Source organism: Dendrobates tinctorius, unplaced genomic scaffold (genome assembly GCF_039654945.1).
Source record: "Dendrobates tinctorius isolate UK_male_01 unplaced genomic scaffold, ASM3965494v1 ptg000232l, whole genome shotgun sequence".
In the NCBI taxonomy this organism is placed as follows: Eukaryota; Metazoa; Chordata; class Amphibia; order Anura; family Dendrobatidae; genus Dendrobates; species Dendrobates tinctorius.
Window position 1 is genome coordinate 20,226,901 of NW_027361899.1, and position 22,633 is coordinate 20,249,533.

The 22,633-nt window shown below is 42.1% G+C and overlaps 1 long non-coding RNA gene across 1 annotated transcript; it reads left to right on the forward strand.

Annotated features, from left to right (window-relative positions):
- Positions 1-2: 2 nt before the first annotated feature.
- Positions 3-18,013, forward strand: LOC141060131 (uncharacterized). The gene is made up of 2 exons (XR_012222666.1): positions 3-201; positions 16,557-18,013. It is a non-coding gene; the product is annotated as an uncharacterized lncRNA (long non-coding RNA).
- Positions 18,014-22,633: the final 4,620 nt, after the last annotated feature.

A 22,633-nucleotide genomic window follows, 5' to 3' on the forward strand; every position in this document is an offset into this window, starting at 1 on the left:
TTGCCTGATCAGGCATGCATGGCTTTGCCCTCCTCTGTATGGATATTGCATCCTGATAAGGTCAAGGGGAAGACTGGGGATACTGGGAGATTAACCCCTCCAGCACCAGCCCTGCATGCAGCAGGAGTAGTGTTCAGCTCCCTCCCCCATGTGTGAAGCCTCTTACCTGCAGCAGGCTCAGGACTGGGGCTCCTCGGAGAGGTGAGTCCTTCTCCCTGTCCCTCCTCTACGGCTGCCACATATCTGCTATGGTTCACCTGGCAGGCGCGCCCCCGGGGCTCTTATTAGCGCGGGAGCGCGCAGGCAGGTCGCTCTCCAGGGTCCTGATGGTCCCAGAATGTGCAGGTGCCGGTGATGGCTGCAGGGCACAGTGTGTACAGACAGTATATACAGTGTGTACAGACAGTATGTACAGACAGTGTATACAGACAGACAGTATATACAGTGTATACAGACAGTATGTACAGACAGTGTATACAGACAGACAGTATATACAGTGTATACAGACAGTATGTACAGACAGTGTATACAGACAGACAGTATATACAGTGTATACAGACAGACAGTATATACAGTGTATACAGACAGTATGTACAGACAGTGTATACAGACAGACAGTATATACAGTGTGTACAGACAGTATGTACAGACAGTGTATACAGACAGACAGTATATACAGTGTATACAGACAGTATGTACAGACAGTGTATACAGACAGACAGTATATACAGTGTATACAGACAGACAGTATATACAGTGTATACAGACAGTATGTACAGACAGTGTATACAGACAGACAGTATATACAGTGTATACAGACAGTATGTACAGACAGTGTATACAGACAGACAGTATATACAGTGTATACAGACAGTATGTACAGACAGTGTATACAGACAGACAGTATATACAGTGTATACAGACAGACAGTATATACAGTGTGTACAGACAGTATGTACAGACAGTGTATACAGACAGACAGTATATACAGTGTGTACAGACAGTATGTACAGACAGTGTATACAGACAGACAGTATATACAGTGTATACAGACAGTATGTACAGACAGTGTATACAGACAGACAGTATATACAGTGTATACAGACAGTATGTACAGACAGTGTATACAGACAGACAGTATATACAGTGTATACAGACAGTATGTACAGACAGTGTATACAGACAGACAGTATATACAGTGTGTACAGACAGTATGTACAGACAGTGTATACAGACAGACAGTATATACAGACAGTATGTACAGACAGTGTATACAGACAGACAGTATATACAGTGTATACAGACAGTATGTACAGACAGTGTATACAGACAGACAGTATATACAGACAGTATGTACAGACAGTGTATACAGACAGACAGTATATACAGTGTGTACAGACAGTATGTACAGACAGTGTATACAGACAGACAGTATATACAGTGTATACAGACAGTATGTACAGACAGTGTATACAGACAGACAGTATATACAGTGTGTACAGACAGTATGTACAGACAGTGTATACAGACAGACAGTATATACAGTGTGTACAGACAGTATGTACAGACAGTGTATACAGACAGACAGTATATACAGTGTATACAGACAGTATGTACAGACAGTGTATACAGACAGACAGTATATACAGTGTGTACAGACAGTATGTACAGACAGTGTATACAGACAGACAGTATATACAGACAGTATGTACAGACAGTGTATACAGACAGACAGTATATACAGTGTATACAGACAGTATGTACAGACAGTGTATACAGACAGACAGTATATACAGTGTATACAGACAGTATGTACAGACAGTGTATACAGACAGACAGTATATACAGTGTGTACAGACAGTATGTACAGACAGTGTATACAGACAGACAGTATATACAGACAGTATGTACAGACAGTGTATACAGACAGACAGTATATACAGTGTGTACAGACAGTATGTACAGACAGTGTATACAGACAGACAGTATATACAGACAGTATGTACAGACAGTGTATACAGACAGACAGTATATACAGTGTGTACAGACAGTATGTACAGACAGTGTATACAGACAGACAGTATATACAGTGTGTACAGACAGTATGTACAGACAGTGTATACAGACAGACAGTATATACAGTGTGTACAGACAGTATGTACAGACAGTGTATACAGACAATATGTACAGACAGTATATACAGACAGACAGTATATACAGTGTATACAGACAGACAGTATATACAGTGTATACAGACAGTATGTACAGACAGTGTATACAGACAATATGTACAGACAGTGTATACAGACAGACAGTATATACAGTGTATACAGACAGTATGTACAGACAGTGTATACAGACAATATGTACAGACAGTATATACAGTGTATACAGACAGACAGTATATACAGTGTATACAGACAGTATGTACAGACAGTGTATACAGACAGACAGTATATACAGTGTATACAGACAGTATGTACAGATAGTGTATACAGACAGTATATACAGTGTATACAGACAATATGTACAGACAGTATATACAGTGTATACAGACAGTATGTACAGTGTATACAGACAGTATGTACAGACAGTGTATACAGACAGACAGTATATACAGTGTGTACAGACAGTATGTACAGACAGTGTATACAGACAGACAGTATATACAGTGTATACAGACAGTATGTACAGACAGTGTATACAGACAGACAGTATATACAGTGTATACAGACAATATGTACAGACAGTGTATACAGACAGACAGTATATACAGTGTATACAGACAGTATGTACAGTGTATACAGACAGACAGTATATACAGTGTATACAGACAGTATGTACAGACAGTGTATACAGACAGACAGTATATACAGTGTATACAGACAGTATGTACAGACAGTGTATACAGACAGACAGTATATACAGTGTATACAGACAGTATGTACAGACAGTGTATACAGACAGACAGTATATACAGTGTATACAGACAGTATGTACAGACAGTGTATACAGACAGACAGTATATACAGTGTATACAGACAGTATGTACAGACAGTATATACAGACAGACAGTATATACAGTGTATACAGACAATATGTACAGACAGTGTATACAGACAGACAGTATATACAGTGTATACAGACAGACAGTATATACAGTGTATACAGACAGTATGTACAGACAGTGTATACAGACAGACAGTATATACAGTGTATACAGACAATATGTACAGACAGTGTATACAGACAGACAGTATATACAGTGTATACAGACAGTATGTACAGACAGTATATACAGACAGACAGTATATACAGTGTATACAGACAATATGTACAGACAGTATATACAGACAGACAGTATATACAGTGTATACAGACAGTATGTACAGACAGTATATACAGTGTATACAGACAGTATGTACAGACAGTATATACAGACAGACAGTATATACAGTGTATACAGACAGTATGTACAGACAGTGTATACAGACAGACAGTATATACAGTGTATACAGACAGACAGTATATACAGTGTATACAGACAGTATGTACAGACAGTATATACAGACAGACAGTATATACAGTGTATACAGACAGACAGTATATACAGTGTATACAGACAGTATGTACAGACAGTGTATACAGACAGACAGTATATACAGTGTATACAGACAGTATGTACAGACAGTGTATACAGACAGACAGTATATACAGTGTATACAGACAGACAGTATATACAGTGTATACAGACAGTATGTACAGACAGTGTATACAGACAGACAGTATATACAGTGTATACAGACAGACAGTATATACAGTGTATACAGACAGTATGTACAGACAGTGTATACAGACAGACAGTATATACAGTGTATACAGACAGTATGTACAGACAGTGTATACAGACAGACAGTATATACAGTGTATACAGACAGACAGTATATACAGTGTATACAGACAGTATGTACAGACAGTGTATACAGACAGACAGTATATACAGTGTATACAGACAGTATGTACAGACAGTGTATACAGACAATATGTACAGACAGTGTATACAGACAGACAGTATATACAGTGTATACAGACAGTATGTACAGACAGTATATACAGACAGACAGTATATACAGTGTATACAGACAGTATGTACAGACAGTGTATACAGACAGACAGTAAACACAGTGTATACAGACAATATGTACAGACAGTGTATACAGACAATATGTACAGACAGTATATACAGACAGTATGTACAGACAGTATATACAGACAGACAGTATATACAGTGTATACAGACAGTATGTACAGACAGTGTATACAGACAATATGTACAGACAGTATATACAGACAGACAGTATATACAGTGTATACAGACAGTATGTACAGACAGTGTATACAGACAATATGTACAGACAGTGTATACAGACAGTATATACAGCGTATACAGACAGTATGTACAGACAGTATATACAGTGTATACAGACAGTATGTACAGTCAGTGTATACAGACAGATAGTATATACAGTGTATACAGACAGTATGTACAGACAGTATATACAGTGTATACAGGCAGTATGTACAGACAGTGTATACAGACAGACAGTATATACAGTGTATACAGACAGACAGTATATACAGTGTATACAGACAGTATGTACAGACAGTGTATACAGACAGACAGTATATACAGTGTATACAGACAGACAGTATATACAGTGTATACAGACAGTATGTACAGACAGTGTATACAGACAATATGTACAGACAGTGTATACAGACAATATGTACAGACAGTGTATACAGACAGACAGTATATACAGTGTATACAGACAGTATGTACAGACAGTATATACAGACAGTATATACAGTGTATACAGACAGTATGTACAGACAGTGTATACAGACAGTATGTACAGACAGTGTATACAGACAGACAGTATATACAGTGTATACAGACAGTATGTACAGACAGTGTATACAGACAGACAGTATATACAGTGTATACAGACAATATGTACAGACAGTGTATACAGACAGTATTTACAGACAGTGTATACAGACAGACAGTATATACAGTGTATACAGACAGTATGTACAGACAGTATATACAGTGTATACAGACAGTATGTACAGACAGTGTATACAGACAGACAGTATATACAGTGTATACAGACAGTGTATACAGACAGACAGTATATACAGTGTATACAGACAGTATGTACAGACAGTGTATACAGACAGACAGTATATACAGTGTATACAGACAGTGTATACAGACAGACAGTATATACAGACAATATGTACAGACAGTATATACAGTGTATACAGACAGTATGTACAGACAGTGTATACAGACAGACAGTATATACAGTGTATACAGACAGTATGTACAGACAGTGTATACAGACAGACAGTATATACAGTGTATACAGACAGTGTATACAGACAGACAGTATATACAGACAATATGTACAGACAGTATATACAGTGTATACAGACAGTATGTACAGACAGTGTATACAGACAGACAGTATATACAGTGTGTACAGACAGTATGTACAGACAGTGTATACAGACAGACAGTATATACAGTGTATACAGACAGTATGTACAGACAGTGTATACAGACAGACAGTATATACAGTGTATACAGACAGACAGTATACAGACAGAGAGTATATACAGACAATATGTACAGACAGTATATACAGTGTATACAGACAGTATGTACAGACAGTGTATACAGACAGACAGTATATACAGTGTATACAGACAGTATGTACAGACAGTATATACAGTGTATACAGACAGTATGTACAGACAGTGTACACAGACAGACAGTATATACAGTGTATACAGACAATATGTACAAACAGTGTATACAGACAGACAGTATATACAGTGTATACAGACAGTATGTACAGACAGTGTATACAGACAGACAGTATATACAGTGTATACAGACAGTGTATACAGACAGACAGTATATACAAACAATATGTACAGACAGTATATACAGTGTATACAGACAGTGTATACAGACAGTATGTACAGGCAGTGTATACAGACAGTGTATACAGACAGACAGTATATACAGTGTATACAGACAATATGTACAGACAGTGTATACAGACAGACAGTATATACAGTGTATACAGACAGTATGTACAGACAGTGTATACAGACAGACAGTATATACAGTGTATACAGACAGTGTATACAGACAGACAGTATATACAAACAATATGTACAGACAGTATATACAGTGTATACAGACAGTGTATACAGACAGTATGTACAGGCAGTGTATACAGACAGTGTATACAGACAGACAGTATATACAGTGTATACAGACAGTATGTACAGACAGTGTATACAGACAGACAGTATATACAGTGTATACAGACAGTATGTACAGACAGTGTATACAGACAGACAGTATATACAGTGTATACAGACAGTGTATACAGACAGTATGTACAGACAGTGTATACAGACAGACAGTATATACAGTGTATACAGACAGTATGTACAGACAGTGTATACAGACAGACAGTATATACAGTGTATACAGACAATATGTACAGACAGTGTATACAGACAGTATATACAGTGTATACAGACAGTGTATACAGAAAGACAGTATATAAGTGTATACAGACAATATGTACAGACAGTATATACAGACAGACAGTATATACAGTGTATACAGACAGTGTATACAGACAGTGTATACAGACAGACAGTATATACAGTGTATACAGACAGTGTATACAGACAGACAGTATATAAGTGTATACAGACAATATGTACAGACAGTGTATACAGTATATACAGACAGTATATGCAGACAGACAGTGTATACAGAGATTATATACAGTGTATACAGACAATATGAACAGTATATACAGACAGGGTATACAGACAGTATATACACACATTATATACAGACAGTATATATAGACACTGTGCCATGTTACTAGTATTAATGCTGATTCTACACATTGTCAGCAATGAATCATGTATACACAGTGCAGAGCATTGCATTACAGTGGGTACAGAAAGTATTCACACCCCTTTACATTTTTAACTCTTTGTTTCATTGCAGCCATTTGGTAAATTCAAAAAAGTTATTTTTTTCTCATTAATGTACACAGAAACAGAAATGTAGAAATTTTTGCAAATTTATTAAAAAACAAAAACCGAAATATCACATGGTCATAAGTATTCAGACCCTTTGCTCAGACACTCATATGTAAGTCACATTCTGTCCATTTCCTTGTGATCCTCCTTGAGACGGTTCTACTCCTTCATTGGAGTCCGACTATGTTTAATTAAACTGATAGGACTTGATATACAACAGGTCTTGTGGGGTGTTCCTGATATACGGAATATCTTGTGGGGTGTTCTCGGCATACGACCCGTCTTGAGGGGTGTTCCCGGTATACAGCAGGTCTTGTGAGATATTCCTGGCATACAGCAGCTCTTGTGGGGTGTTCTCGATGTACGGCAGGTCTTGTGAGGTGTTATCGTTATGCAGTGGGTCTTGTGGGGTGTTCCTGGTATAAGGTAAATCTTGTGGGGTGTTCCAGGTATATGGCATGTCTTGTGTGTTCCCAGTATACAACAGGTCTTGTGGGGTTTTACTGTTATATGCTAGGCCTTGTGGCGTGTTCCCGGTATACAGCTAGTCTTGTGGGGTGCTCTCGGTTTACGACCCGTCTTGTGGGGTGTTCCCAGTATACGGTTGGTCTTGAGGGGTGTTCCCGGTATACAGCAGGTCTTGTGGGGTGCTCTCGGTTTACGACCCGTCTTGTGGGGTGTTCCCAGTATACGGTTGGTCTTGAGGGGTGTTCCCGGTATACAGCAGGTCTTGTGGGGTGCTCTCGGTTTACGACCCGTCTTGTGGGGTGTTCCCAGTATACGGTTGGTCTTGAGGGGTGTTCCCGGTATACAGCAGGTCTTGTGGGGTGCTCTCGGTTTACGACCCGTCTTGTGGGGTGTTCCCAGTATACGGTTGGTCTTGAGGGGTGTTCCCGGTATACAGCAGGTCTTGTGGGGTGCTCTCGGTTTACGACCCGTCTTGTGGGGTGTTCCCAGTATACGGTTGGTCTTGAGGGGTGTTCCCGGTATACAGCAGGTCTTGTGGGGTGCTCTCGGTTTACGACCCGTCTTGTGGGGTGTTCCCAGTATACGGTTGGTCTTGAGGGGTGTTCCCGGTATACAGCAGGTCTTGTGGGGTGCTCTCGGTTTACGACCCGTCTTGTGGGGTGTTCCCAGTATACGGTTGGTCTTGAGGGGTGTTCCCGGTATACAGCTGGTCTTGTGAGATGTTCCTGGTTTACAGCAGCTCTTGTGGGGTGTTGTCAGCATGTGGCAGCTCTTGTGGGGTGTTCTCGATGTACGGCAGGTCTTGTGAGGTTGTGAGGTGTTATCGTTATGCAGTGGGTCTTGTGGGGTGTTCCTGGTATAAGGTAAATCTTGTGGGGTATTCCAGGTATATGGCAGTGGTCGGCGCTCATAGCAAGTGAGGGTATTCTGCTATATGCAGGCGATCTGATCATCGCATGTATGTAGCTGAGCTGATCGGGTTATGGCAGCTTGGAGCCTCCCATGGAGGTTATTGAAGCATGCCAAAAGTGAAAAAAAAAATGTTTTTAAAAATATAAAAAAAATAAAAGTTCCAATCACACCCTTTCACCCCATTCAAAATAAAACAATTAAAAAAAATCAAGCATACACATATTTGGTATCGCCACATTCAGAATCGCCTGATCTATCAACTAAAAAAAGGATTAACCTGATGGCTAAACGGCGTAGTGAGAAAAAAAAGTCAAAACAACAGAATTACCTTTGTTTTGGTTGACGTGACATTGCATTAAAATGCAATAACGGGCAATCAAAAAAACGTATCTCCACCTAAATGGTACAATTAAAAGCATCAGCTTGGTGCGCAAAAAATAAACCCTCACCCAACCCGATATCATGAAAAATGGAGACGCTACGGATCTCGGAAAATGGCGCAATTTTTTGAACAAAGTTTGGATTTTTTTCTCCACTTAGATAAAAAAGAGCCTAGACATGTTTGGTGTCTATGAACTCGTAATGACCTGGAGAATCATAATGGCAGGTCAGATTCAGCATTTAGTGAACCTAGTAAAAAAGCCAAATAAAAAACAAGTGTGGGATTGTACTTTTTTTGCAATTTCACCGCACTTGGAATTTTTTTCCCGCTTTTGAGTACACGACATGGTAAAACCAATGGTGTTGTTCAAAAGTGCAACTTGTCCCACAAAAAAACAAGCCTTCACATGGCCATATTGACAGAAAGATAAAAAAGTTATGGCTCTGGGAAGAAGGGTAGCCAAAAAACAAGAACGCAAAACCAAAAATACCTCCGGTCATGAAGGGGTTAAAGAGGCATCAAGAAATGGGAAAGGTTGAGGACTGTAGATACAATAATTGCTGAGGAATCTTAGTGCAGCAGATGAAAGACACATTGTGTTACTTCCTTTTGAAATCAGAAGATGTCCAGCAGTGCCATCAACTCAGAGCTGCCAGTAAAAAGCTACACCCATCTACAGTTTGGAGAAGTATGTACAGAAGTGGTCTTCATGGAAGAATGTAGCCCAAAACACATACCTAGGACATGGAAACATGGTCAAGCGACTAACAATGCACAAAAACACAAGAACTGGGATGAAGAAAAATGGCAGCAGGTCTCTGGATTGAGGAGGCAAAATCTGAAATATTTGGCTCTAACTGAAAACAGTTTGATTTAGAAGGCCTGGAGAGCGGCACAATAATGAGGGTCTGCAGGCAGCAGTGAAGCACAGTGGATGGAGGGACCTGCAAGTTTGTGGCTGCATTTCAGCAAATTAAGTTGGTGATTTGGTCATAACTGATGTGTCCTCAATGCTGAAATATCCAGGCCGATACTTATCAATCGCGTAATACCAACAGGGAGGCGTCTGATCGGCTCCAAATTTATTGTACAGCAGAACAACGACCCCCAACATCCAGCCAATGTCCTGAAGAACGAGGAGTTCTGGGGGTGATGATCCCATCCTTGAGCCCTGATCTCACATCATCCCAGCTGTCTGAGACCACATGAAGAGACAGAAGGATCCGCACAAGCCTCATACACAGAAGATCTGGGGTCAGTGCTACAAGATGTTTGGAATAATATCCTGCCGAGATCCTCCATAACCTGTGTGCAAGTGACCAGAAGAATTGACGGAGGCATCAAATTTTATTGCAATTTAGATTTTTCTTTATTTTTATCAATTAACAAAATGTAAACTATAATCACTTCTAGTTTTAAAGCTTTGGACTGTGCAGAACTTTCCTAAACCTGCCTAAAGATTTAGCACATTAAAACATATATACAGCGCTGGCAAAAATTAAGAGACCACTGCAAAATTTTCAGTTTGTCTGATTTTTCTCTTTATATTTTTGAGTAAAATGTAAATTCCTCTTTTATTCTATAAACTACTGACAACATGTCTCCGAATTTCCAAGCAATAAATTTTGTATTTATTTTCAGAAAATGAGAAATGGTCATGGGTCGCCCTCCCAGGGCTGTGGGGTACTCGGTACCGAGCCGGTGTCAGCGGGATGTGTCACAGCAGCGGTGGCCAGGTCCGTGGCCCTGGGCGCCCAATGTAAAAAGGGGAGATTGAATGGTGGAATGTAGTTAATAGAATAGTTTGTGACGCCACCTGTGGTGCTCGGCATGGGAGGTGTTAGGCCGACGCTGCATGCAGATCCACTGGGACTGATGGTATGCAGCAAAGATGTAAAAGCTCCCCACAGGTGAAGCTGTAGTCCCAGGGCAGTGTAGATGTGGTTGGCACGGGGATGTAGCGGTGCCGGAAGGGTAGGAAGCAGACGACACAGCGGGGTGCAGTTTCTGTACCTTTACTTGATAAATGCAGTCCAGGGTCCTGATTACAGATGGTAACGGAGCAGGCTAGCCTGGAAGCAGCTCAGGGATTCTCTCTCAGCAGATGGGCTGTGCAGTCTCCTTCCTAGCGCTTATTTGAGTCAAGTACTCCTAGTACTGAGTAAAGCTGGAGTCACACATAGCGACTTACCAGCGATCCCAACAACAATATCAACGTGTCAGGATCGCTGGTAAGTCACTATGTGATCGCTGGTGAGCTGTCAAACAGACAGCTTCACCAGCGATCAGCACAGCGATGCCGAGCGCCCGGCATCGCTGTGTTCGTTAGCGCTGATGCCATCCCTGTAAAAAAATAGAATTAAAATAAAAAATATTGTTATTCTCACCTTCCGACGTTCCGCGCAGCATTCCCGCCTCTCTCCACGCTCCGGTCCCAGTAATGCTTTGCGAGAATGACCGCGAGAATGTCACGGTCTCGCGGCAGCGCGACGTCTCGCGGTCATTCGTGCAAAGGATCACTGGGGCCGGGAGCGTGGAGAGAGGTGAGATGGCTGCGTGGGACGTCGGAAGGTGGGAATAACAATATTTTTTATTTTTTTTATTATTTTTTTACAGTTGATCGCTGGTCTCCCGCCTGTCACACGCAGCGATGCGTGCTGGCCAGTGGGAGACCAGCGAAGAAAAATATGTCCAGAGGTTTCTTCCAGCGATCAGCGATACCGGCAGGGGGGCCGGTCGCTGATCGCTGTTACACACAGCGATCTCGCTGGTGAGATCGCTGTTGTGTCACAAAAGTTGTGTGACTATGTGTGACTCCCGCTTTACACTGAAGTTCCTCTCAATTCTCTTCTATTCTCACTCCTCGTATGGCAGACAGCTGTAGCCGCTGTTCCTCTCTTGGCTCACTCCGTGCTGTTGTGCCTCCGAGTCTTAGATGGGGGTAGTGCATTTACAGCCTCCTACTCCTCTGGTGTCTGTTGCAGGATCATTAGTATCCATACAACTGTGGAGACCAGGACTCCAGTTCATGCGCTCTCACTGGAGATGAGCCTTTCCTCTCTGCTTGATCTCCGCGCTTCTTCCACACGTCTGCACACTTCACCCTCCTCAGACTAACTGACCACTCCTTCCTCTTGGACCTCAGAAAGCACTCCTCCCCTTAATTCTGGTTCAGAGTCCCCCCTGCTGGCCCGGAATGGAACTGTGTTGCATATATAGGTTAACTGCGAGAGAGACCCTTCATTGCCTCCAAGCCTGGCATTACCCTCCCTGGAGGAAGGCAAAGCCACTGTGGCGACCATACTCCTGGGGGCGACACAGTCAAAATAACAAAAAACTTCAGTGCTTGCAGGCCTCAAATAATGCTAAGAAAACAAGTTCATAATCATTTAGAAACAACAATACTAATGTTTTAACTCAGGAAGATTTCAGAAATCAATATTTTGTGGAATAACCATGATTTGTAATCACAGCTTTCATGCGTCTTGGCTGCTTTCCACCAGTCTTTCACACGGCTTTTGGGTGACCTATGCCACTCCTGGTACAAAAATTTAAGCAGTTCTTCTTTGTGTGATGGCTTGTGACTATCCATCATCCTCTCGATTACATTCCAGAGGTTTTCAATGGGGTTCAGGTCTGGAGATTGGGCTGGCCATGACAGGGATTTATGTGGTAGTTCTTCATCCACACATTGATTGACCTAGCTGTGTGGCATGGCGCATTGTCCTGCTGGAAAAACCAGTCCTCAGAGTTGGGGAACATTACCTGAGCAGAAGGAATCAACTGTTTTTCCAGGATAACCTTGTATGCGGCTTGATTCATACGTCCATCGCAAAGATTAACCTGCCCAATTCCAGCCTTGCTGAAGCATCCCCAGATCGTCACCGATCCTGCAGCAAATTTCACAGTGGGTGCAAGACACTGTGGCTTGTACGCCTCTCCAGGTCTCCGTCTAGCCATTAGATGACCAGGTGTTGATCAAAGCTGAAAAAATAGACTCATCGGAGAAGATTACCTTACTCCAGTCCTCTATGGTCCAATCCTTATGGTCTTTGGCAAACTTCAGCCTGGCTCTCCTTTGCTTCAGTGGAGAGTCGTTTTTGCCCTCTGCCGGTCTGTAGCTTTGTTGTCCCCAATGTCTCCTGCTTGACCTTGTTGTAATGGACTGCTGCCTTAGAAATTTTAAGGATGGAGGCAACATGACGCTCACTGTATCCCTCTGCTAGTAAAGCTAGAATTGAGCCCTTAATTTCCTCACTCAAGACTTTTCTTTTCAACTCCTTTGGCATGGTTAAAAGTTATTTTTTCATTCCTATTACTTTTGGGATATTACTAGCACTTGTTTTGCCATCCGGCTTGTTCTATTGCAAGAGGATTGTGAACACCACAGCAGGGTTTTTTATACTTTCCTTCGTTAAATAAGATTTGGTTCAGGCGATCACCTAATCAGAAGCACATTAAGTAGAATGAGGTGTACTCTGGTTGGAATTCAACTGACACAGGAATGGAATGGCTGTCAGACATGTAGAGAAGCTGATTTTTATAAAACCGTGCAGTGATCTCTTAATTTTTGCCAGAGCTGTATATATATGAAGTGAGGGCCCGATATAATGATACAAATAAAGAAATATATACAGCAATGAGTGGAAGCACCAACACCTATCATGCTGGAGAGTAACTGGTTACAGAAATAAGCAAAGTGTTGCGTGGCAACATTTGATGATCAGGTTTAGGCTTCAGACTCTGTGGTCCCTGTAGATCAGGGGTCCCCAACCGCCGGTCCGCGGCCCAGCACCGGGCCGCTGCAGTGCCCTTGCCGGTCCACGGACACAAGGGGAGCCAGGGGCGGTCAGTGGCGTAGCGGGGGCTGGGGCGGCGCGCAGCAATTCTTAGCGGCGTGTAGCGGCGGGCAGGGAGCGATCAAGCAGCTCCGCTGCCTGCAAGAGGGAATAGCAGGAGCGGAGCTGCAAGGACCCGTCCAGCTTCCTGCCCGCTGCCCGCGCTTCCTGTCTCTGACTGACACAGAGAGGAGCGCGCCGCTGCTGTGTCAGAGCGAGGAAGCGCGGGCGATGCTGCGACAGGTGAGAGGAGAGAGGTGGTGTGTGTGTGTATGTATGTCTGTCTGTGTGTGTGTCTGTGTGTGTGTGTGTTGGTCTGTGTTTGTGTAGCCTGGCCCTGGAGGAGATGGGTGTGTGTGTGTGTTGGTCTGTGTTTGTGTAGCCTGGCCCTGGAGGAGATGGGGACATGAGGAGAAGGCCATGATGGGGGTAATGGGAGAAGCCCATGAGGGGGGTAATGGGAGAAGGCCATGAGGGGGTAATGGGAGAAGGCCATGATTGGGGTAATGGGAGAAGGCCATGAGGGGGTAATGGGAGAAGACCATGATGGGGGTAATGGGAGAAGACCATGATGCCTGGGGTAATGGGAGAAGGCCATGAGGGGGTAATGGGAGAAGACCATGATGGGGGTAATGGGAGAAGACCATGATGCCTGGGGTAATGGGAGAAGGCCATGATGGGGGTAATGGGAGAAGGCCATGAGGGGGGTAATGGGAGAAGACCATGATGCCTGGGGTGATGGGAGAAGGCCATCATGGGGGTAATGGGAGAAGGCCATGAGGGGGTAATGGTAGAAGGCCATGAGGGGGGTGATGGAGAGAAGGCATTGATGGGAGTGATGGAGAGACATCAGTGATGGGGTGAAGGCAATGATGGAGAGAAGGGAGTGATGGGGTGAAGGCAATGATGGGGAGAAGGGAGTGATGGGGTGAAGGCAATGATGGAGAGATGGCAGTGATGGGGTGAAGGCAATGATGGAGAGATGGCAGTGATGGGGTGAAGGCAATGATGGAGAGATGGCAGTGATGGGTTGAAGGCAATGATGGAGAGATGGCAGTGATGGAGAGAAGGGAGTGATGGGGTGATGGAGCAGGCAATAATGGGGTGATGGAGCACTCATTCAAAACCTATGGTGAGTTGAGTCACATTAAAAATGTTATTTAATTATAAGTATGCACTGCTACACTACAACCGCGTCCATAGCTCCGCCCCCTTATGACCAAAGCCCCGCCCCTGCCACAGTTCCATCCCCGCCCTACCGGGCCATGGTAGAATGGTCTTGCTTGAAACCGGTCCCTGGTGCAAAAAAGGTTGGGGACCACTGCTGTAGATATTGTAGAAGTGCTTGAAGTCACTTGGCTTTGTATGTAATGAAAAACACTGTCTCAGTAAGAAGCTCTCAGCAGGGGGAGATCCGCAGATAGAGAAGCCTTTTCTGCCTGCATATTGAGCTCTTGCTGCTCATCTCAGGGCAGCAATCACACAGATCAATATCACAGCTTGTCCAGGAAAACAAACATGGCTTGTGGCATGAGACATGAATGGGGGGCGCAATGAAGAGCTGACATCAACGTCCTGGCAACTCGACCAGAACGTCAGAGAGCTGCGGGAAAAATGAGAGATCTCCCAAATTCTGGGACGAATTGGCAGATCTTTGAAAAAGCCTTTCTGGGATTTAAAAAACAAACAAAAAATCTGCCCTGTCCGAATGTTTCACATGCACCATTGTTATCAGAATGTGCCCTGATGTCCAGATGCCCAATCAAGGGGCAAATAACAGGCGTTGCTTATGTCTGATGCACCGGTGGAATAAATATGGCTGTAAAAGTGTACAAACCTTTTGATTTAATTTTAGTATTGGACCGCTCTTCTCATGCTGCAGAATTTTCTTACTAAAACTGGTCACAAAGGAGCCTTGATGTAAAGATGAAATCACTTTCTATAGACGACATGTACGTTCATAGAATGGTTCCCTAATGGTTCAGAGAATAGACAATATGAGAGCATATCGTGTCCTTCTTGTCTTTTCTCTTGGCTTGACTTATCCCAAGATTTAAAAAGGAAAAAAAAAAAAACACAATTTCATGATACTCTGCTGGGAGAATGCTGTAGATAAGCCCCCCATCTAACTTGAAAGATAAGAAAAACAATTTTTATTATACTCAACCGGGGGGGGGGCGGTCCGATCCGATGGTCATCTCAGGTCTGGGTCCGGCACCTCCCATCTTGGTACAATGTCGTCATCTTCCTTGCTTCGTGTCGAGGCTCCAGAGCCAAGTACTGCAGTGCGAAGACGCTGGGCCTCTCTGACCTTTCCCGACACCTGCGCACTACAGTACTTGGCTCTGCCCTCAACAGAACAGATCAGTACGCCTGCGCAGGAGCCACGACATGAAGCAAGGAAGATGACGACATTGTATGAAGATGGGAGGCGCCGGACCCGGACCTGAGACGCCCATCGGACCGGACAGCCCTTGGGTGAGTATAATAAAACTTGTGTTTCTTCTCTTTCAGGTCTGATCGGGGGCTTATCTACAGCATTCTAGAATGCTGTAGATAAGCCCCGAAAGGCAGCTTATAGCTGAAAAAGGAGGTGACAGGTTCCCTTTAATCATTTCTATGGGTAGAATTCATTTTGTCTGGAAATATATGGATGAAACATGTAGAAAGCTGGGCAGAGTCATATAAGTATGTATAGATTCATTATGCTAATTCCATCATCCTCATATATGATGAATACACACAATATGGAGAAAGGTATTGGACGCGCCTCTTAATCACTGAATTCTGTTTTTTTCCTTTTTCCCCAGTGTATAACATTCAATCTTATCTCCACCGGTGTGTAAAATTTGGCTCCATCTGCCCCAGTGTGTAACATCCAGCCGCATCACCCTCTCCAGAACTACAGCGTTCAGACCTCCTCTAGTATAACATCAGCACAAACACTGCACCCCATCGGGAGCTTTATGGCCAAGCAGCTGCATGCAGCCATACATCTCCAAGCACAATGCTTAGCGTCGGATGGAATGGTGTAAAGCTGCCACCCCCGGACTCTAGAGGAGACATGTTCTGTACTGTGACGTATCACACTTCTCTATCTGTGTCTGATGGAGGAGTCTGGGTTTGGTGATTCCAGGAGGACGTTACCCCCCTGACTGCATTGTGCCCCCTGTACAGATGGTGGAGGAGGATAAAGCTATGGGCTGTTATCAGGGGTCGGCATTGGGCCCTTAGACCCAATGATGGGAAATCTTAATCTTCAGCACAAGACGTTGAGGACAATTGTAGCTTCAGCTTTCTGGGAATAGCTTGGGGTTCGCCCTTTTCTGTTCCCCATGAATGTGCCCAGTGCACAAGCTCCATACCGACATGAGGGAAAATGAGCGGCCGCACAGAACCCGGACCTCCGCCCCATCCAACACCGATAATGGGGATTGTGGGCTCGGTCTCCCCCCAACATCAGAGTCTGATCCCACAAATGTTCCTCTGGATGAAGGAGTAAAAATTTCCACAGACGCCTCCAAAATCTTGTGAAAATACTTCCCAGATTGTAGATTGGTGACTCAATATTAATGTCTATGGGTGAAGGACAGGAGATGAGAAAAGTCCCTGGAGGTGTAATGTGGATGGGGCACATACTTTACTGTATACAGTCATTTGCATATAACACAGACTAATCCCTTCAGGGGAATTGGCTTTTCTCATACCAATATGGCGTCACTAAAGAGTCTTATTCTACTGTGCCATGATTGAGCTTTTGTGGCTGTTGCCTCCATTGTGTTTGGTCCGACTTGTTAGTCACGTGCCAATGCTGTTGGGTGTAACTTTTCCCAGGAAAATATTCCAAAAAAATAAAGCCCCTAATAAACTTTGTGTATACTTGTGTCTACAGCAGAGATGACAAAATGTCCTCTGTGCTCATTTGTAGGGATGTGGACTGTCTTACCGTGTTCCTGCCCCTGAAGACAACTTACGCACTGTGTGAACACTGTGTTACGGTTTTATATTCGAAGTGACGTGTGTCTAATGTAATGTATTATGGTGATGTGCGGGATATAAGGTGTTAGGGCATAATGTTGTAAGGGATTAAAGAAGAATATCCCTTTAATGCCACCTCTCCTTTAAGGAGTTCTAATGTTAATACGTATTGTAAATAATGTACAGATCTTATGATGTTTCGGTACTGCTACACTACAGTGTATTACCTCCTGTTCATTGGTACTGCCGCATTATGTGTTACTATGATGTAATAAATTGTAGTATATTGTATGCCGTATATTATTTCTTAGATTAGGGTAAGCCAGTGCATCCTTTGGGTTCAATAGTGGAGGGCACTGTTAGAATATAGTACCATAGTTATGGGTAAGTGTAGATCTGTAGTGGGTCACTAGATAAGGGCATGCTAGTGGGCCTTGTAGGTATATCTTGTAGGAAGTTCATAGGGGGTTAACTGTAGGAGGAGCTGGTATGGGTTAAGTAAGTGTAAGCTTTAGGTTTTAGGCAGAAGGGTGAGCACGCCCGACAAGTCCACAAGGGCTCTAAGCCCAGGAAGCCATAGCAGCTGCGTAACATTGTGGAGAAGCAGAAAAGCACAGGCACAGTCAGACGATTGCTGTATAAGATCGGAGCACCCGTGGAAATTACAGTTTGTGACAGCAGTAGGAACAGAAAGGAAAAAGTGGTCCAAGAGTCGTGCAGGACGCAGAGGATTCACCATGTGGCAGATCTTAAATAAGGAAAAAACCAGCAGAATGTAATAACGCACTTTTTTTCAAACCAGCCAAGAAAAAGAAAAAGTGTTACAGAGGCTGCAGAGGGGGGCAAACGCAACAAAACAGAATAAAGATACCGACACCAGAAAATAAAATAAATAATATTTTTAATTTATCATCTATCATATTGAATACAGCAGAAATTTCTGTGTTGCAAAAAGGATTATCCTTTTGTCCTGTCACGAATTCACAGGAACTGGATCTTTTTATTGATTTGCAAACTTTTATCAGAAAATTAACGGTAAAAAGACACTTCCTGATACAGGATAGCAAAAAAGTGACTTTAGATGAGGAAGTTTCATTACAGCAGACTGAAAATGGAATATTACACACTACATTGAGGAATAAATCTAATTTTTACCCGATACAGAACCAGGGACACCATTTAAAAACATTTTCTGATTTAGTACTGAAGGATTTTGAGAATATAAATCCTGCAGATTATAAAAATGAAAGAAATATGACTAAAGCAGAAAGGGAGGCTGTTAAAAGTCTGAAAGAGAACACAGAGGTGGTTATTAGACCAGCTGATAAAGGGGGGGGAGTTGTAATCCAAGATAGGAAGGAATATTTGAAAGAGGCATATAGAATATTAAATGATGAGAAAACATATAAAGTGGTCACAATGGATATTTATAAGAGTGCGGTAACTGAATATAATAAATTAATTGCAACTGGAAAAAAGGAGGGGATTTTAAATAAAAATGAATATAATTTTCTGACTATGAAAAATCCCCCTAGGGCTTTTTTCTATCATCTTCCTAAGATTCATAAGGATCAAAACAACCCCCCAGGGAGGCCCATAATTTCTGGCATAGGTTCTCTCACATCAGGATTGGCAGCGTATGTAGATAATATAATGTATTTCCATGTGATGTCTGTGAAAAGTTTTCTTAGGGATTCTGCCCAGCTGATTCATTTGATGAAGGATATAGTGTGGAAAGATTCATACATGTTTCTGACTATAGATGTTGCATCCCTCTATTCAAATATTAGACATGATCTAGGATTGTATTGTTTTGGGAGATATGTGAAAGAAGATGCCCGTTTACCATTGAATCAGAAAGCCTTTTTAATGGATAGCATGAAGTTTATACTGCACAATAATTTTTTTGACTTTCAGGGAAAACTATATCACCAACAAGTCGGAACCGCAATGGGTTCGAAAGTAGCGCCAACTTTCACTAACCTATTTATGGCCATTTTTGAATTCATTTATATAGAAAATTCCATTTTTTCAGAGCATATTATATTTTTTAAACGGTACATAGATGACCTAATGATAGTCTTTGATAATAAATGTAATAACATAGAACAATTTCTGGAGAGCATTCAGAGGAATGATTGGGGTCTCACCTTTTCATGGGTATATGATATGGAGAGTATAGATTATTTGGATCTGACCATTTTCCATTCAGAAGGGAAGATTTTTACTAAAACTTTTTTTAAGAAGTGTGATGCAAATAGTTTGTTAGATTTTAATAGTGGCCATTATTATAAATGGTTAATCAATGTCCCGAAGAACCAGTATAAAAGGATTAAGAAAAATTGTAGTTTAGAGTCAGATTTTGTATCACAGGCCAAGGAATTGAAAAATAGGTTTTTTGAGAAAAACTACCCAAAAAAACTGCTAGAAAAAGCATATAATGAGTGCGCAGGTTTGGAACAGATGGACCTAGTAAATCCTAAGAAAAAAGAAAAAGAGAATGATAGTTTCTCCTTAAACTTTTTAACTAATTTTACTAAACAAAATCAAAAAATTAGGAATATTTTACAGGATCATTGGTCTGTTCTTCTTAATGATCCAGTGTTGGGGAGTATGCTACCAAATAAACCAGGACTAACCTTTAAAAGATCCTCTACTCTTAGAAATATACTGGCCCCCAGTCGCCTGAAAAAAGAAAAAATTAGGGACGAACAATGCAAAAAACCAGGAGTCTTTAAATGTAATACCGCTCGGTGTCTGTGTTGTGGCATGATTATGCATAATATGACCACATTCAGATCAATTCAGAATAATAAGGTGTTTGATATAAAGTTTTCCCTGAATTGTAAAAGTAGTTTTGTGATATATCTGATAGAATGCGAATGTGGTTTACAGTATGTGGGTAAAACCACACAAGAACTGCATAACCGCATGAATTCGCACAGACACAATATAATTGAAGGTTTTATGTTCCATGGAGTATCAAAACATTGCACTATAAAACATGGGAAGAAACCATGTATTAAAGTGGCCCCAATTGATTATGTTTCAGAAGACACTGTGAACAGGAGTGTCATTCTGATGAGAAAGGAAATTTACTGGATTCATAGGTTGCAGACTCTGCAACCATACGGTTTAAATGAAATATCTGACATCTTTAAATAATTTTGGTGCTCTGCATATTTGTCTGCTAAGGATTAGAGTAGTACTGGCATCTGATAATTGTGTGATGTCGATGCTATAACATTACAGGAAGGGAATGATCATATCGCTAACATATAAAGAGATACAATCGGCGGTATTTTACTATGATTGGAAAAGTTGGCTGGTGCCTTGAAAAGGAACTGACAGCTCTGGAGATGTGGAGCCTTTGGCTGAGAGAACAGAAAAGATTCTTGAGTGCAGAGCATGGGTCTGCTGTGCAGGATCGAATCCGCATAGGAGTACATACATTAATTAGTATATGATCATCTGCCTGAAATATAAGGAAAGTAAAAGTATAATATGTTGAATGAAGGGTTAATACTGAAAGGAAAATATAAGTGCGGTTATATAAGAGATTTGTGTATGTTGTTCTGCTAATTGATATGATGTACCAAGAATTTTAGATTTTTATTGAGTATAATCATAATTTTATTATAATGTTTTACATTTTTTCTAGTGTGAAGTATATGTGTGTTTTTATAGAAGTGTGTTTTATAGATGAATTTTAGTGATTTTTGTGATTTTACATTATGTTGATAGTTATGTGTGAATTTTTTTAAGTGCAATGAGCACCTACCTCACTTCCTGGGGGAGTTAGTATATAAGGAGAATGGAATGTGATGCCAGTGTAACTTTGCTCCTGAGGAAGTGTACAGTGTGTACACGAAATGCGTAGAGTTTATGGAATAAAAAGAAAGTTATAATCACTGCTTGGTCCTTGGATTAACTCCTTGTGAACTTTGGACTGGAACAGCGCGATCCTGAAAGCCGGACTTCTCTCCTTCCTATGTATATTAATTCTTAGATTAGGGTAAGCCAGTGCATCCTTTGGGTTCAATAGTGGAGGGCACTGTTAGTATATAGTACCATAGTTATTGGTAAGTGTAGATCTGTGGTGGGTCACTAGATAAGGGCATGCTAGTGGGCCTTGTAGGTATATCTTGTAGGAAGTTCATAGGGGGTTAACTGTAGGAGGAGCTGGTATGGTTAAGTAAGTGTAAGCTTTAGGTTTTAGGCAGAAGGGTGAGCACGCCCGACAAGTCCACAAGGGCTCTAAGCCCAGGAAGCCATAGCAGCTGCGTAACATTGTGGAGAAGCAGAAAAGCACAGGCACAGTCAGACGATTGCTGTATAAGATCGGAGCACCCGTGGAAATTACAGTTTGTGACAGCAGTAGGAACAGAAAGGAAAAAGTGGTCCAAGAGTCGTGCAGGACGCAGAGGATTCACCATGTGGCAGATCTTAAATGAGGCTGAAGCCTGCAAGTCTGAGGCGAAGCAGATGAACGGGATCCCCTGTGTATTGAGGTCTCACTGGAGTGATGCTGCGGTACCAACTAGGGCGCTACTACCCCCGACTGTACGTGAGGACGTAGAAACTAAGCAGGGGAAAGTGCAGGAGGAAGGCTGTGTGAACTGTAATGTAACTGATGTGTCTGGGACCGTTGAAGAAGAAAGTAAAATCGTTGGTTTGGCATCATAACCGGTATATGTGTCTGTTATTTCAACCCAGAGCACTGGAACCAAGAGTGCAGGAGCTGTGCAACTCTGCTGTGGAATCCCTGATGGTGGACCAGCATCTCGAAAAGGTACGCAGGCAAAAGCTGATAGTCTTTCTGTGGGAGGAGGTCAGGACACCAGAGCCCCGGTGTCCTTGGCTATGACTACCGTCCTGGCCACCTCTTACAATGTGAATATAGAATAAG